This window comes from Bidens hawaiensis, unplaced genomic scaffold, assembly GCF_021521415.1.
Source record: "Bidens hawaiensis isolate Kalapana, Puna unplaced genomic scaffold, B.hawaiensis_p1.1 tig00098627_1, whole genome shotgun sequence".
NCBI classification, from domain to species: domain Eukaryota; kingdom Viridiplantae; phylum Streptophyta; class Magnoliopsida; order Asterales; family Asteraceae; genus Bidens; species Bidens hawaiensis.
In genome coordinates, this window is record NW_027504629.1 from 4,142 (window position 1) to 21,411 (window position 17,270).

The 17,270-nt window shown below is 38.0% G+C and overlaps 1 pseudogene across 1 annotated transcript; it reads right to left on the reverse strand.

The window, feature by feature from the left end:
* Positions 1-13,337: 13,337 nt before the first annotated feature.
* Positions 13,338-16,560, reverse strand: LOC143608116 (protein MID1-COMPLEMENTING ACTIVITY 1-like; annotated as a pseudogene). Its single transcript, XR_013149143.1, has 7 exons — positions 16,045-16,560; positions 15,879-15,959; positions 15,343-15,469; positions 14,741-14,815; positions 14,528-14,634; positions 13,614-13,706; positions 13,338-13,447 (listed from the first exon to the last, which is right to left on the reverse strand). The product of XR_013149143.1 is annotated as a protein MID1-COMPLEMENTING ACTIVITY 1-like (transcript).
* Between the last annotated feature and the right edge of the window lie 710 nt (positions 16,561-17,270).

Sequence of the window (17,270 nt, forward strand, 5' to 3'; positions counted from 1 at the left end):
GTTAGCCATGCAAAGAAAAAGAGGGGCATTACCATAAATTCAGAAAGAAACAGGATCCAGGTGAGTTTCTAGCCCAATTTCCTTGTTAGGTTTTCGGGGTTGTGTGCATACTCAATGTGATTAGTTAATACACTTACCTTGAGTTGAGCTGAAAGAGCTCCCAAAGAATTTAAAATATGCTTTACTTGGTAAGAATAATACTTTGTTTGTTATTATAGCTTCTAATTTATCTATTGAACATGAAAATGCTTTGATGGTGGTACTGGTTGTGAACAAGGAAGCAATTGGGTGGACAATAGCGGATATGATGGGAATCAGCCCTTCAATTGTGATGCACAAGATATTAACAAATCCGGATGTCAGACCCGCACACGATGCTCAGCGGAGGTTGAACCCGAACATGCGGGAAGTGGTGAAGAAAGAAGTGCTGAAGTGGTTGGATGTTGGGATTATTTTTGCTATCTCAGACAGCACGTGGGTAAGCCCGACACAGACAGTATAGAAAAAAGCGGGAATCCAAGTCGTCAAGGACGACTCAGGTAAGAGGTCGCCACCTGGCCGTTAATTGGGAGGAACATTTGTATTGATTATCGAAAAATGAACGCGACAACATCGAAAGATCACTTTCCGCTTCTGTTTACCGATCAAATTGTCGAAAAGCTATCTAGTCAAAAATTTTATTGCATTTTAGACAGTTATTCCGGGTATAACTAGATAGCTATTCATCCTGAAGATCAGGAGAATACTACGTTTACGTCTCCGTATGTCACATTCGCGTTTAGGCGAATTCCATTCGGGTTATGTAACGCCCCCACTACCTTTCAAAGGTGCATGATGAGTATTTTTTCCGATAATGTGGGGGAATCTTTAGAAATATTCATGAATGATTTTTTGATTTTCGGCACATCTTTCTAGTCATGTTTAAATCAACTCGAAAGAGTTTTGAAAAGATGTGTCAAAATGAACTTGGTTCTTAGTTGGGAAAAGAGCCATTTTATGGTCCAAGAGGGGATTGTTTTGGGCCATGTTTCCACTCTACCTCATCCCACGAATGTCAAAGGCATTAGATCATTTTTGGGGCATGTCGGGTTTTATAGACGGTTTATTAAGGGTTTTAGTGTTATTACCAAACCCTTATGTAATTTATTGCTTAAGGATGCCCCGTTTGACTTTAATAATGAATGTGCTAAAGCCTTTGACATTTTGAAGTTGAAATTAGTTGAAGCCCCGATCTTGCAATCACCCGATTGGAGTTTTCCTTTTGAAATACTGTGTGATACAGGTGACTATGAGGTCGGGGCTGTTTTAGGTCAACGGGTTGACAAGAAACCTGTTGCCATATACTATGCGAGTAAAACTCTCTCGGATGCTCAATTGAATTACACAACAACCAAGAAAGAGTTACTAACGGTAGTATATGTTCTACATAAATTCAGGTCTTATATTTGGGGAAGTAAAATAATCATTTATTCTGATCACTCTGACGTTAGGTACCTCATGGATAAAAAGGATGCAAAACCGAGGGTCATAAAATGGGTTTTGCTACTGCAGGAATTTGATCTAGAGATTCGGGATAAGAAAGTTAGTGAAAATGTTGTTGCAGATCACTTGTCCCGAATTATGGTGGAAGATGGAGACAAGGACGGGCCCATTAACGAGTCCTTCCCGGATGAGCACATCTTGGCAGTCTCACAAACTCCCTGGTTTGCTCATATTGTTAATTTTTAACTTGCAGGTGATATCCCGGAGCATTGGCCAAGGAGGAAAAAGAAACACTTGATGTCCAAAGCCAAACAGTACATTTGGAACTTGTTTAAAGTTGGTGCAGATCATATGATCAGACGATGCATACCCAAGGAGGATGTAAGATCGGTGTTGGAACACACATATTCGTATGCGTGTGGGGGTCACTTTAGTGGCTAGAAAAATGCTAGAAAAGTTCTTACGAGTGGCTTCTTTTGGCCATCATTGTTTAAGGACTCTCACGAGTTCGCGACACAGTTTAAAGTGTCAACAACTTGGGAGCATTTCTAAGAGGGATGAGATGCCCTTGAACGCAATCCTAGTTGTTGACATTTTTGATGTTTGGGGGATCGATTTCATGGGCCCATTCCCGAATTCACACGGTAATTTATGCATCCTAGTGGTCATCGACTATCTGTCTAAATGGTTGAGGCGATATCCACTAGGACGAATGATCACTCAGTCGTTTGCAATTTTGTGCAAAGTAACATATTTTCTAGATTTGGAGTCCCCCGAATCATCATAAGTAACGGGGGATCTCATTTCAAAAACTTTAAATTTGGAAAATTGCTTAAACGATTCGGTGTTGATCATAGGATTGCAACTCCTTACCATCCAAAAACGAGTGGACAAGTTGAGGTTTCCAATGGGCAAATCAAACAAATTTTACAGAAAACTGTTCGGACGGACCGAAAGGATTGGTCAACTAAGTTGACCGTTGCTCTATGTGCCTACCGAACCGCGTAGAAAATGCCAATTAGAACCACTCCTTATAGACATGTGTATGGAAAGGATTGCCACTTACCGGTAGAAATTGCACAAAGAGCATTTTGGGCTACTAAACAAGTTAATATGGATTATGATGATGCAGGTAAAGCAAGAAAGTTAGCTTTGTGCAAGATTGAGGAGTTAAGGGACGAGACATACGATTGTGCATACGCTTACAAGGAAAAGATGAAGAAGGTTCATGATGCCAATATCCGGTTGAAGAATTTTGAAGTTGGCTAAAAGGTTTGGTTATACAACACGAGGATGAAACTCTTCCCGGGTAAGTTGAAAAGTAAGTGGACGAGTCCGTATTCGGTTGTTAGAGTTGGAAATCATGGTCAGTACGAGATTGAGGACTTTGATGATCATGTGAGGCAAGTGGTGAATGGCTATAGATTGAAGCCATACTTGAAAATGAAGGATATTCACGAGATAGACAAGGAATCGGTGAGTTTCATTGTGACTTCACCGATTTATGAAGACTATTGAGAGTTTGAGACACTGTCGAGCTGTAGACAATAAAAACAGCGCTTACGGGAGGCAACCCGGGGTTGTAAGTGTCTGTCCAGTTTGTCTTTATTATTGACTCTTGTATTAATTGTCGTCTCGAGTTTTGTGCAGCAAACACCAAGTGTGGGAAAGTTTGTTTGAAGAGTTGGAAGTTCGTGAAGTTCGGTAAGAGTTTGGTTAATTACACGTCTCTCCAGGTACGAAAAGTGTGTTTTGAGTTCGAAAACGTGTTCAGGGTGATGTCGGGATGCTAAAAAGTGGTCGGGTCGGAAAATGTCTGGACCCGACATCGTGAAAAACTTTACGTTAACAAGGCCCATCACGTATCGCGATTGGCTTGCAAACATCTCCATCACGTATCGCGATGGAGGTTGAGGCATCCTGACATGATGGCGTCATCGTGGTACGCGATGACATCTCATCATGCCCCATCGCGTATCGGGATGGGGTCAAACCCTAATTGCAAATCAATTTGGGTCGCGATACGCGAACCAAGTGTTCTTAACCCATCGCGTATCGCGATGAGTCAAACAGATCCGGAAATAAAACGGGTTATTTATTAACCGGCTTTTCTTCTTCTTCATTCTTCTTCTTTTTCTTCTTCTTTCTTCCCTCCGTTCACCCACCCCCCGCCACCAATGTCACCACCACACCACCCACCACCACCCCACCAGTCACCGCCGGCCATTCACCCCCACCACCACCATACACCATCACCCCTGCCGTCCACCACCATCCTCTCACTACCACGTCCACCACCACCTGTCACCACTATCCTCTCACCACCACGTCCATCACCGCCGTATACCGTCGTCGTCCCCCCTGTTGTAACCACCACCACTGTCCACCACAACCATCACTCACCACCATTACTTCTATCCACTCACCACAGTCACCACCATCTCTGTCACCGTTCTCCACTGTTTCACTTTCTTCATTATTATTATTTTCCTTAGCCCGTCATCGAGGTACGTTTGGTTTGATTTAATTATATCGGGTCTTCGGTTTGAAATATTGCTGGTGTTATTGTCGGGTTAGTGGATTCGGATTTACTTAAGGTTTAGAAGTTTTTAGAATTATATGGTTGCCGGGTAGATGTGGTGTGTTTATTAGTTTGATTTTTGTTCGGCTTATGCTAAACATGATAACAAGTCGGGTTTTGAAGTTCAAAAATTTTGAAATCATTATTTTATTATTGAATTAATGATAGTCGGATTGGGTTTGCTATCCAAAAGGGGGTTGCGGCGCAACTTGTTGCCCGCTTACCTGCCACTTCATTGTAAATCGTTTGGATGTTTCCAGGAAATATAAAAGGATTAATGATAGTGATGGTTCGATATTAAACGATTTTCTTGAACTTATTTTAAGAATATTTTATTAATGTGTTATATTCTAAAACAAAACCCGATTTGTCACATAATTATTAGATGTCGGCATGGGGATTATTGTTTGATTTTCACGTTATTCGAGACAGTCTGTCAGTTCGTTTAGTTTGTTCGAGTCAGTTTGTTGATAGCGTCTGTTAGTTAATAGTCGAGTTAAGCCTGTTTGTGAGTTTGTTAATCGAGTTTGGGGACGCGTGTTTGTTGGATATGAATTGAAAATTGATTGTACCGCCCGTACTCAATCTCCATTTGGGCGGGACAATCTGGTTTTTTGAAATACGTGCAGGGTATACCCGATTTTTTCATCTTTACTTATTTCTATTTTATTATTTTATTATTATTTTATTATTTGGGAGGACTGCGACCGAAATGCTATACGATCGTCACCACAGTCACTGTTGACTATTCTAACTTAAATGTTTGATTTTGCATATATGTCTGATATACCAGATTCTTCTCGCTCAGCCGGGCGCAAGAGGCAAAGGCTTGAGGGCGCGGGCCACCGTGGCCCCGTCTCCTGCTGCTCGGGGTGAGCCCGAGCCGCCCCGCCCCATTAGCAGCACATCCCTCGCGTGATACAGTACGATGGTCAAGAGTTACCGATTACTCCTGACATCGACCCAGAGACTATCATGGGTGATGGATGCCGCACACATCACCAGGTGTTAAAATTCAGCATCACATCTGAGGAGTATACCAGGTTCACACGTATTCGAGGTATGCAGCTCCTTAGATATGGGACTTTCGATTGGGTATTATTGGGTACTTTGGAGATGGAGGATAGGTTGCAGGAGATGATATCAGCTCGGTGGTTATGAGTGCTCGAGTGTGACTCGATATCATATGTCGAGCTCACACGCGAGTTCTACTCGACTTTTCGATTCACGTCCACCGAGTTCGAAAAGCCGACTGCCGTGTCGTTCTCACTCGGACGACGCGTTTATGAGATGTCAGTCCCGAACTTTGCTGTGGCAACGGGATTTTATACGGGGGAGGAGGTTCAGGATGTGTGTATACTATGTAGTCACATAAGCCACGGGAGTTTTGGTTGAATGAGGCTCAGCTAGCTCAGTTTTGGGGGCAAATCACGGACGGGGCCCACTCAAGCTCTGTAGTGGCGTCTTCTATTCGGGACCCCGTCCATCGGTACGTACATCGTATTGTTGCTTACACTGTCGCTGGCCGTAATTCAGGTCGCGATAAGTGTAGCATCTTTGATCTGTTGTGCCACATGTATATCATCACTGGTAGGGAGGCCAACATTGCGATGTTGCTCCTCACATCGTTTGGTAGCGTTCGGAGTTACAGGAGGCGTCGGCCCAGTTACCGTTGGGGTCGTATATCACCAGGATTGCACAGATTCTGGGGGTTTTCGACAGATATCCAGTTGCGTTCTTCACCCTTGGACCGGCCATAGTTGAATTTGGGTTGGATGAGGCCTGTCAGGCCGGGATTTGTGAGCTACATGATCCACTGATGCTCGTCCCGGTCAGAGAGGAACCGCAGGTACCGCCACCAGAGGGATCAGCTGCTACCGCATCACTACAGAGGGGGATTCCGACACACAGGCAGCATGTGTCGGTTCCGCGTATCATGTGCCCTCAGCAGCAGCATCCGTTGAGGCAAGCATCATCGTCATCATCACAGCCGCCACAGCAGCAGCCTGTCACACTAGACATGATATATCAGCAGCAGCTAGCGATGCAGCAGGAGCAGATGGCACAACGGGCCCACCTGGCCCGTCATGACGATTATTTTTTATTATTATTTGTTTCTATGCAGGTACCGCTCCCACCTTCATTGACTATCACATTGGAGCAGCCTGTGGACCCGCAGGATGATACTGATGATACTCCGCCTGCACAGTAGATTTTGGTTACCCTTTTTGCTTTATTTTGTTTTTATTCATGGTATGTATAATATTAATATTATATTAGGAATATTGTATGGGTAACTGGTTGGGCTTATATATATTTATATCTTTTGATGTCTGCTGCGTTTCATTTATTTGTATATTATGTTGTAACCGAACTTTGTGGGTGTTGTTCACTATAAACCATCACGAGCCCCCACTCGTCCTCCCGGGCTACCGGGGGGTTTAAAGGGCTTGTTGCATATACTAAATGCAATCGTGATTCCTCCGAAAGTGAGTTAGGTCTTTAACGTTTTTAACTTGTTTAACAAAATTTATTATGAAAAGACTTAATTCGGCTCGGTAATTGTTTTAATAAATTGACATAACTCATTTTCATAACTCTTAAAAGACCTATGTCTTACACTTGTGAGAATCTTGCTTCTACACGTCTCGAGATTTTGCAGGTTCGGTTGTTAGTTTTGATACTTGGTTGAGACGAGAGTATACGAGTGTTTACGAGTATTTGCGAGCCGACTGGTCCTTTCCAGTCTCATTGATATCAGGTGATTTCAGTTTCATAATCTATTTTGTTTTTATTAGTTTAAATGTTAAAAGTGTAATTGTATAATTGCTAATAGAACCATCACATTAGAGCCACGTGTTTTAAATTGTTACAATAGTCAATTTCAACCCAGTCCCTCAAATGTTCATTAATTATTTAAATATTTTAACATTGAGGAAACTGTAAACCTCAAGTGTGGGGATGGGGGAAATTTGAAAACATTTAGCCCGATGGTACATCGAAGAGTGTTCGGAAACCAAAGTTGTTGACTGTTAATTATTTTCATTAATGCCAAGTTAGAGGTTTCTGGTCATGGTTGGTTTTTCAGCTTTTCAATAGTCTTACTCACAAATGTTTTCATAACGAGAAGTTGAAAATGGGGTCGTTTAGGCGGGGACAACTAGTCATGGGGACAAGTTCACATGTTTATGTCGGTAACCTAATTCCTCCGGTACATGTATAAGATTTGCCTTATATATATAATACACATATAATATGTAGTATACACTCATGTCATTTGAGTGCCATTATCGAGAGTAACCAGTATGCCCATAATATCAAGAACTTGGTTGTCTCATGCATTTCCAGATCTTAGCTTGGCACGATTGCAAAAGTGATAGAGGCAATTAGGTTAAGCCTCGTCTGGACGAGTGAGAGTGTGGGTATTGGGTGTTGGGGCCATACGTTATATATATGAACGAGGATAATGTGAGGGACGGGGGGTTGGTTCCCTTAGAAACATTGTTGGACCTATCTTTTTCATTTAATCAAACCCGATGTTTCGTTACGAGACGATCTGGCTTAATAGGTTTCTTTGCATTGTTATAGTTTTTATCAATAGGATGTATTGGGCAGTATGCTTGTTATGCTTCAAAAAAAATGTCTGCTCATATTCAGTTATGTAATTAGCAGTTTATTTGAGTTTGATTAGTTGTTTGTAAAGAAAAATATCTATCAGTTGTTTATGTTATGTATTTATTTATTTAGTTTTTTTGTAATAAGCCGGATCGGATCGTTTGAGCCACTTGAAAAATTCCCTTCCATACCCTTAACTTGGCCCCGTTACGACCCTTTCAAGCCCTCTTGATTTGTATTCATGTCAAAGCACTTATATGGGTGGAGATTTGACTTGCTTCCAAGCTTATTACTTTGTGTTCATACTTGGTTTAGAGGGCAGAGAGATACTAGTCCAGATATTAAACGGAGAGGAGAGTTATTTAGCACATCTTTTGCTAGTCCAGATATTAAACCGAGAGGAGAGTTATTATATTATAAGGGGTATGAGCATGTGTGCCTTAACCGGAAACAAAGTATACTGGTCTGGGCGGCTCTATTGTTTTTATTATATCATTTAACCTTATTGTGGGATGTCAATCTAGAAAGTGTTAGTTAGGAAACTAGGTATGACCTTAAACCTTACTAGTATTAATGGTGATAATTTACATACCTATGATAGAGGTTGATTTTTGCTTGAGGGCAAGCAAAAGATAAGTGCGGGGATGTGATGGTTGGTTAATTTGTATGCATTTTAGTTCGTTTATTTATTAGTTTTAATCGTTTATTGTAGGAACTTCGATACTTCATACGTGTCTGTTGTATTTCAGGTCATATACATTAAAGCAGCTAAGTTGGACCTGTTGAGGCACGGGATGAAGACTCGGGATGTCCAGCACGCATAATGAAGAAATAATAATAAAGTATTGCTGGAGACAGAGCCCATCGCGATACACGATGGGCATGTGTGGAGACCCATCGCTTATCGCGATGGGTGTTTAATGATGGTTGACTTTGGGTCCATCGCGATACGCAACGGACCAGTGAAGACCGCATCGCATATCGCGATGGGGTGTGCAGACGGGAAAGTTAGGGTTTATCTCTTTTTCTTCATAACTCGACCCTAACTTCACATACATCGAGGCAGGCGACTTTGAGAGCTCTAGGAGGATGATTCTACCATACCAAACCATAATGAGACCACCTACAGGCTCTATATCATCTATATTGAATATTCTATGATGCCGATACGTGCCTAAACTCTTAGAATCTCACCCGGGAATGTAAAGTTTGTAACGATTTCAGTTTTCTCATGTGACTAAGAACGTTTATGTATAATTGTTTATGGTTAATCTATGATTATTGATGTTTAGTATTTCTGTGTGTTCAATCGGTTTAGGTTTAAGTTGATCTGAACATTAGTTACCAGTTTCTATAATAATTGATCATAGGGTTGTTTGATTAGGTTGAATACGATAAAGCATATAATTGCCCTTAACTGAGTCACACTGGCAGGGACCGTTTGATAACCAGTGTCGTGTGTAAATCGATTATTGTTGCCTAAGGTTTTGTTTAGTTGATCAGTCTATAGTTAACCGTTAATGATTAATCTGTTAGGTTGCATGAGATTACTTTACTTACTTGAATTCCCGGGTGTGATTTTCTTTTATTAATTGATTGAAACTTGTTTACTTGTTAATTTGCTTAATTCTAAATTACAACTATTTGCTTGTGTGATTAGCACTAAAATCTGCTACTTCATAATATTGAACTTGTTACACAATTTGCATTGACCACGTACTCCTGGTGGATACGATACCTTACTTATCCTAGCTACTTATGTTAATTAGGTTTTTGCATGACTCAAATGACTGTCATCAGATAACTTGATGAGCGGTCTCTTTCCGAACAGCAGCATAGGAGGCTTCGGCCGAGGGTAAAGGATCCTACCTTAGGATTTATCTTTTAATCGGATCATATTGTCTTTCTAGGGCATTAAGAAACTGAAAAAGTTTTTGTTATGCTCTAATGTTGTTGTAAGTTGCAATATCGACAACACACACCATGGGATTTGGATCTTTTCGTTTTGTTTCGCCCCATACACCCTACATCACAAATCCAAAAATCTTCAAGAGATACATTATTGTGTTTAATTTTGTTAGCTTTGACATGTAAATCAAAGGTCAACAATTTGTCTTTCCCGCTGCTATATGTGACCACGAGTGTGATCCACAACGACTTAGCTATGGGAAACTCCGTAAGGTTACCTGCACGCTGGCGGTTTGATATTTTGTATGAGCCACGAGAACACCATGAGATCATCTTGTTCCCATTGTTCTTACTTCTCGTCAGTCGGGTCTGGTGTTGCTGGTGTTCCCGATATATGGCTCGGAGAGTGCCTTTGACTCCCCCCCGATTGCTAAACGAATCATTCGTGCCCAAAGGGCATAGTTTGGCTATTAAGTTTGAGGCTGATTTTTAAACTATCAGAAAGGGTTTGTTTTTTGGTTTGGTGTTGAAGGTTTTGGTTTTGAAGGTTGAGGTCTTTCTAGAGGTTTGCAATTTGGGTTGAAAGCACATACACATGAATGATCCTAGGGTCATTCACTTATTTGATACCATATTTTACAACGATATCAAGAGAAGTATATGATTGAATTGTTTTGGTTCTATTGCTTTAATATTACAATGATCGGAGTACATGAATAAATAGTTGAAAGAGTATGATAAACAAGGAAATACATAATTGGAAAATGATATTATGTGGCTGTAACTTTGATGTAAAGATCCGTTGTGATTGATCTTTTGAAATGGAATGGGATATTATAATTATGGTTGATCCCACAAATTTTCCATTTACTTTATACTTTTTCAAACAAATATCACACACAAAAGAGGGAAAAATTTTGACCCCAACTACATGAAACCCAAATAATAGACATGGTCAACACCCTTAATCACCGCCCCAACATCAACTCCCACACCTTATAACCACCGCAATTGCCAGCACACGGTTGCCATCCACAACCTACCATATTGTTTCTTCAGTTAGGTATGTATTTACATATTGTTTCTTCGATCAAGCAATTCGCATACTCGAAATATTGGCGTTTGAAGATGTGGTTGGCAGTTTAAAGGCATATGAAGAAAAGAAACAAGTTTAAGAATGTGAATGGAAGTTCATACAAAATCAACTATTGTTCACCCAAACTGAAAAGAAAGTTGAAAATGGAAGGTACAACACACGAAGAAGAGGGAATCCAAGATGGAATAGTGAACACAAGAATACTGAACAACTGTGATAAGATTGGGCAAGACAATAGGAAGAACATAACGTGCTACAACTGTGATAAGATTGGGCACTACTCGAACAAACATAAAAGCAGCGAACAAAGGGAAAGAATAAGGTGTTTGTTTTTTCATAGGTAAAATGTCTGCATTTTGCGAACCACATCTTCAAGCATCTACAACAGAAAAGGTAGACCAAACATATGCAGTCTGAAAGAAGGAGACTGTTTGTTTTTAACGTCTACAGACTGTTAAAATAAACTGAAATTTAAACTAAGCTGAAATTTGAATAAAAATCTTTCAACATTGAAATTTAAATAAACTAAAATTTTATGAATCTATCAAATAGCTTGGTTTGAATTATTTTTACCAAAGTATTTTACATTAATATGCCTTTAAATAATAAAATTTGCTTATAAATTATACATGTTAAAAAGAGAGAATTTTTTTTGTAATAATCAAATATATTTATTAGATCCAAACGTGAATAATAAAAGTTATTCTTAGAATTATATATTTTGCATTATTGCTACAAAGAATGAAAAATAAGTCTCAACATAAATACATGTAGCTCCAAGAGAAAATAAATTATAATAAAATATCATTGTCAAAAGTCAGTTTTATTACTTTATCAATAATTCATAGAGTGAGAAATAAAATAAACATAAAAAAATCAACTTTTTTTCTTCTTCTTCACCAAAACACTCGTGAGCACCGGTTCCATCATTGGCGAATGTTGCTCAGGGCCCGTTCTCCTGATTTTTTACGTAATAGTGTAAATTTACCCGTTTCGTTCAAAATTTGTTATACGTAGCGTAAATTTACCCGTTTTTCGGCCGAAATTTTTTATATACAGTGTAAAATTTAGCTGTTTCCGACCGAAATTTTTTATACGTAGTGTAAATATAGCCATTTTCGGCCGAAATTTTATATACGTGGTGTAAAATTTAGCCATTTTCGGGCAAAAAATTTTATACGTAGTATAAAATTTAGCCGTTTTCGACCGAAATTTTTTATACGTAGTGTAAATTTAGCCGTGTTTGGCCGAAAATTTGAGCTCGGGCCTCCTTCGTTTGTGAAATTTTGTATACATTTGGAGCCCCCCCCCCCCCCCCCCCGGTGTCTTAGTCCGAGCTTCGCCACTGGGTTCCACCATTACTTTGCTTCTGTTCACGGGAAAAAGTTTAAGGATGCTTTCTTTATCTTTATTTTCCCAACAACAAAACGACGTTAAACTCATATATCATATAAATGAAAATTCCGGCGGCCGGGAGGGTCAACGGACCCCCCCCCCCCCCGGTGTGATTCTGCCACTGGTGGAGGGATGGGGGGCAGGGGGTGACGGGATTTGAGGGTTGAAGAAGGGAGTCGTTCTGTTTGAGAGAGCTGAGTGAAATAAAAGATGAGAAATTGTTAGAATACGTGAGAAGTAGGTGCTCCATGTCTGCGCGAAAAAGAGGGCGCACAGACCTTTTTTAATGAAATTTCTTCCGGAAAACAAACAATCTGCAACCTAAATGTTTGCGCGTGGTCTGCGTGACGCATGCAAACGAGGCCAGGAAGATCTTTTGTAAAAAAAACAAACACCCCCTAAGTGAATTTGACAAAGATAGAAGATGATATTGATTATGTTTTGTACATGGCAGGTTGTTCGACAAAGAAAGTATGTATGAATGAAGGGTTATACCAGGTGTGATTGAAAGGATGAAGGAATGTTGTACTTAGATAACGGTGCAATTCATCATATGTCATGAAAGAAAGAGTTTCTGGTACACTAGATGAACGAGTTTCGGGCTAAGTGAAGTTTGGTGATGGATCCGAGATCGAAAATAAGGTAAATGTATTTTAATCCCGATAAGTAAGAGTGGTGAAAAGAAAACGTGTTTTGATTTTTTTTTATATGCCTAAGTTAAAAACCAATCTTCTTAACTTGAGACAATTAAATAAAAAAGTATGTAAGATTGAAATAGTCAATGAGCTATTGAGGCCATAAGATCAGAAAGGAAGATTGTTTATGAAGGTTCAAAAAAACCTGAATAGAATGTATAACTTTGAAGATTGTGTCGTGATCCTAACACATTTGAAGATGAAAAGAAAGAAAATCATAACGTGAAACCGATTATGAAAGTGAGGGAAATTCGGTTTAAAACGATCCCAAATAATTTGTTTGGAATTTGTGAAAGTGTTGGTTAAGAAAGAGTTGATGAGACGAAGCGAGTCGAGAAAGAAAATAGCAATGTGACTTCAAAGATAAGCTATGAAGGAGTGAATGCTAAGTTTTATATGATTTTGAGACATACGTATATAAATAGACTATCATATTTGTCAAAGGCGCAAACAATCAATATGTTATGCAAAATGCTGAATTTATCAAGCAAAAACTTTACGGTGAAGTAAAAAGTCAAAAGTCAACCACCACAAGTATTAACAATTGCAACAAACCATATATAATTTAACTACTACTTCCAAATTCAAACATCCATTTCACTTCATACCATTACCGTTAGCTTTATGATTCCATCCATTGTGAGGGTGGAGGGCTTGTTTTTGTCTTCTTGGGACCTGCAAATTTCATTTCTATCTCTTATCATTCCACACAAACAAATTAACCAGTATACCCTTATCATTTTACACTTTTTATTGTTTTGATTTTAAACAGGGCATTCAAAGAGTCCTTAAATGATTAGTCTATGATTTTTTTTTTTTTACAAATGTTGACATGACATACCATGAATTCCGCGCATTTCAACTTCTCGCAGTTCTTGAACAAGGGCACAACAGCAGTACATGACATTGAGAGAAAGTCGTCACACCACCCGCCCTATCAACCATAAATATCATATTATTATTATTATTATTATTATTATTATTATTATTATATGACATGAGAGAGAAAGTCGTCACACCACCCACCCTGTCAACCATAAATATCATATTATTATTATTATTATCATTAAAATATTATATAACTTTTGTAAATTATATTTGACACACTAATTATCTACAAATATATATGAGGTGGCAATATTATTATTATTATTATTATTATTATTATTATTATTATTGTAAACGAACCGAGTGTCGTTAGACGGGTAGTACGTTCATGTTTGTTTGTAAAAAAACAAACGAACGAACATGAACATAAGTTTTTGAACCTGAACACTTGTCTAGTTCAAACATCTATTTAGATTCGCTTATGTTTGTCCATTTGCATTCATTTATTTTCGTTACTTTACATTTGTTTAAGTTCAAGTTCGTTTGCTAATATTCATTTAAAATTTAAACTTTTTAGGCCTGTTAAAATTTAGTCTATTATTACTTACTTTTAGGTCCAACACATTGTTGTTCACATTTACTATTGGATTTAGCTCACTTATGTTCTTACTTCTTACATCTATGTTAAGTTATATTCATTCGCCTACGTTTGTGAACCATTAGTACTTTATATTCTTAACGAATGAACACAAACATGTTCATTTTTTTTACGAACAAACATGAACAAGAAATCAGTCGTTTAGTTATGCGTGTTCGATCGTCTGATCATTTGTTCGGTTAAAGTTAAACGCATGAACACGGATATACTCCGTTTGTGTTTGCTCGGTTCATTTACAAGCCTAATTGAATATGCTATTTAAAAGGTACCGTGATATTGAGGGTCTTCCTAAGCTTTCTCCTAACGCAACAAGTATAGCAGCAGCACGATAATATTAACGAATGCGCCATCAGCTCATTGCAAGCCTCTCCAGAAGCTGCTCAATATAAACAGGCACAAACAATATGATCATTTAATAAACAAGTAAACTAGATAAAGAAAAGCATGTAACATTTTATCGTTTAAATGGATAAGAATCTTACTCATGTGCCTGTTTGTTGCAACACTCGCGATTTTTTTGGAAAACGTGCCACAAGGAAAGAAGAAAGTCTTTATGCCTGCATAAATAGAGACAACCTACTTTAAGTATATTACTACGGTTAAACCAAACCAGTAGGTCTGTAAACGAACCGAATGTTCAGTGAACCGTTTGACGGGAAGTTCATTTAGGTTCGTTTATTTTATAAAACAAATGAAGATGAACAAACTTTTTATTTATCTATTCTTTAGTTAAACGATATGAACATGAACACATGTCTGATCCTTCATCTAAGCTTGTTTATGTTACTCCGTTAACATTCATTTATATTTGTTCGTTTATATATTGATTTAATTTTTTTAGACCCATTACAATCTAAGCTTGTTTATGTTACTTCATTATATTTTTACACAGTTCGTCTGTGTTCGTTTAAGTTCATTACATTTCATTTATGCTATTAACAAACAAACATAAGTAAGCACACCAAGTTTCTTAACAAACAATCATGAACAAGAAAACCTCATAATTGTTCGTGTTTGATCATTTGTTCGGTTAAAGTCAACCGAGAGAACACAAACACGAAAAAAAATAGTAAACATAACATACACATTTTAGGCTGTGAACAACAGCCAAGTACATCTGAATGCCATTCTCCATGCCCATAAGCTTCTAGAACGCCATTTAGAGTATAAAAAAATGAGACGTTTAAAGCTTGAGCATTATAATCTAAATACTGTTAGGCAATCCATTATAGTAATTTGTAAGCTTAAGTTAAAAGTATAAAACTGCCAAGACTTCTACATGGCTACATCAATTATATATTTTGGATTGCGTCTTATCACATTAAGCACCATCCTAGCTATGACGCTTCTTAAAGCTTGTTACCGAGTTTCGGTAAATAAATTTTAGAGTAAATCATGGTTTTAGTCCTTGCGTTTTGGCCAAAACAACTCTTTTAGTCCAAAAGTTTACTTTCGGTTTTTTTAGTCATGGTAGTTTCATTCTTGTTTTAATTATAGCCAAGCATCTAACACCGTTAATATTTCTATTATTATTATTTTTTATGTAATGACATGTTTAGCCTAAAAACTAAAAAACAATATATGTATATATTGTCTCTCTCTCATCACCCACCCACCTACCCGACTCCCACTCATCTCTCTCTTCTCATCTTCCCCAATCTCATCGATAGTGACAGAAAAGGCCAAATTAGAACTTTTGAACTAAAAAGAATATTTTTTTACCAAACCAAAGGGACTAAAACCGTAGTTTACACTAAACCTTAAGTCAATACTCAAAATAGGATACTAACCTTGAAGTCACGTGCGTCTTCTTATTTAAATCACACTCGTTTTGAACGTCTTTATCGGTGTTGACATCATATTGAGGCTGAGACTTCCCAGTAACCTTCTTCGGTGAATCTTGCTCATGTTGAGATTTTGAAGCAACGACTTGAGTAACCTCAATTAGATGTTGAATCACTTCACATTGACCTACATCTAAATTAGCTTGTGATCGCTGTAGTTCCAATTGAAGCTTTTCGTTTTCCTTTTCGATAACTTCCTTCAAAGGTAGGTTTGGGCTACACGAAAGCGTTTTCTTCAGAATAATAGTATCGGCATATGAAGGATCAGGCTTCATAATAACATCTTGCACCTTTCTATCTTCATCATCCAATACCTATTCACGTTGGTCCCTTCCAATATAGTCCAATCTTTCCTGCTCAAACAAATGTTTTCTATAATCTATATTATCAAGCAAACCAGTTATATTGAAAGTAACCAAGTTTTGTCTTACTTCTTGTTTAGCTAAGTATTTGTTATACTAGAAACAAACATCAAAGTTTCAAAATTATGATTCAAAGTAACAAACTTTCTGCTGAAGGTAATATTTATTGGTTATGGGTCAAAATGATGACTTAGTACTTAACCTTAGGGGTATAAACAAGACAAGCTGATCATGAGCCACTCATGATCGGCACACTAAAAGCTCAAAACGAGCCAAGCTTAAAAGGGCCCGAACATGGAAATAAGCTTGTTCAATAAACGACCACGAGCCCAAGCTTCATTTATCAGGCTCGAGCTGGCTCGCGAGCCTAACCAAGCCTATTATTTATATAATTTATTTATTATATAAAATATATATTTTTATAATAATTATTATACATAAGATTCAGATAAATATAAATAATATATATATATATATATATATATATATATATATATATATATATATATATATAATAATTATTAATATACTTTTATAACTAATATATAAAAAAACTAGGATAAAATAAATAATATATACTATGTTAATTTAAAAAAATAACTACAAATACATATAAACGAATTAAAAAATAATAAACAGACCGAACTCAAGCTTTGGAAATAGAGCTCGAAACGAGCCGAGCTTGAGAGTCAAGCCTAGGCAAGCTCGGCCTCGGTTCGGCTTGCTTACACCCCTACTTAACATGTCAGAATTTTGACCATGCTAGCTGCCTTCCAACATGGCACCTGAAAATCAGTTATCTTAGG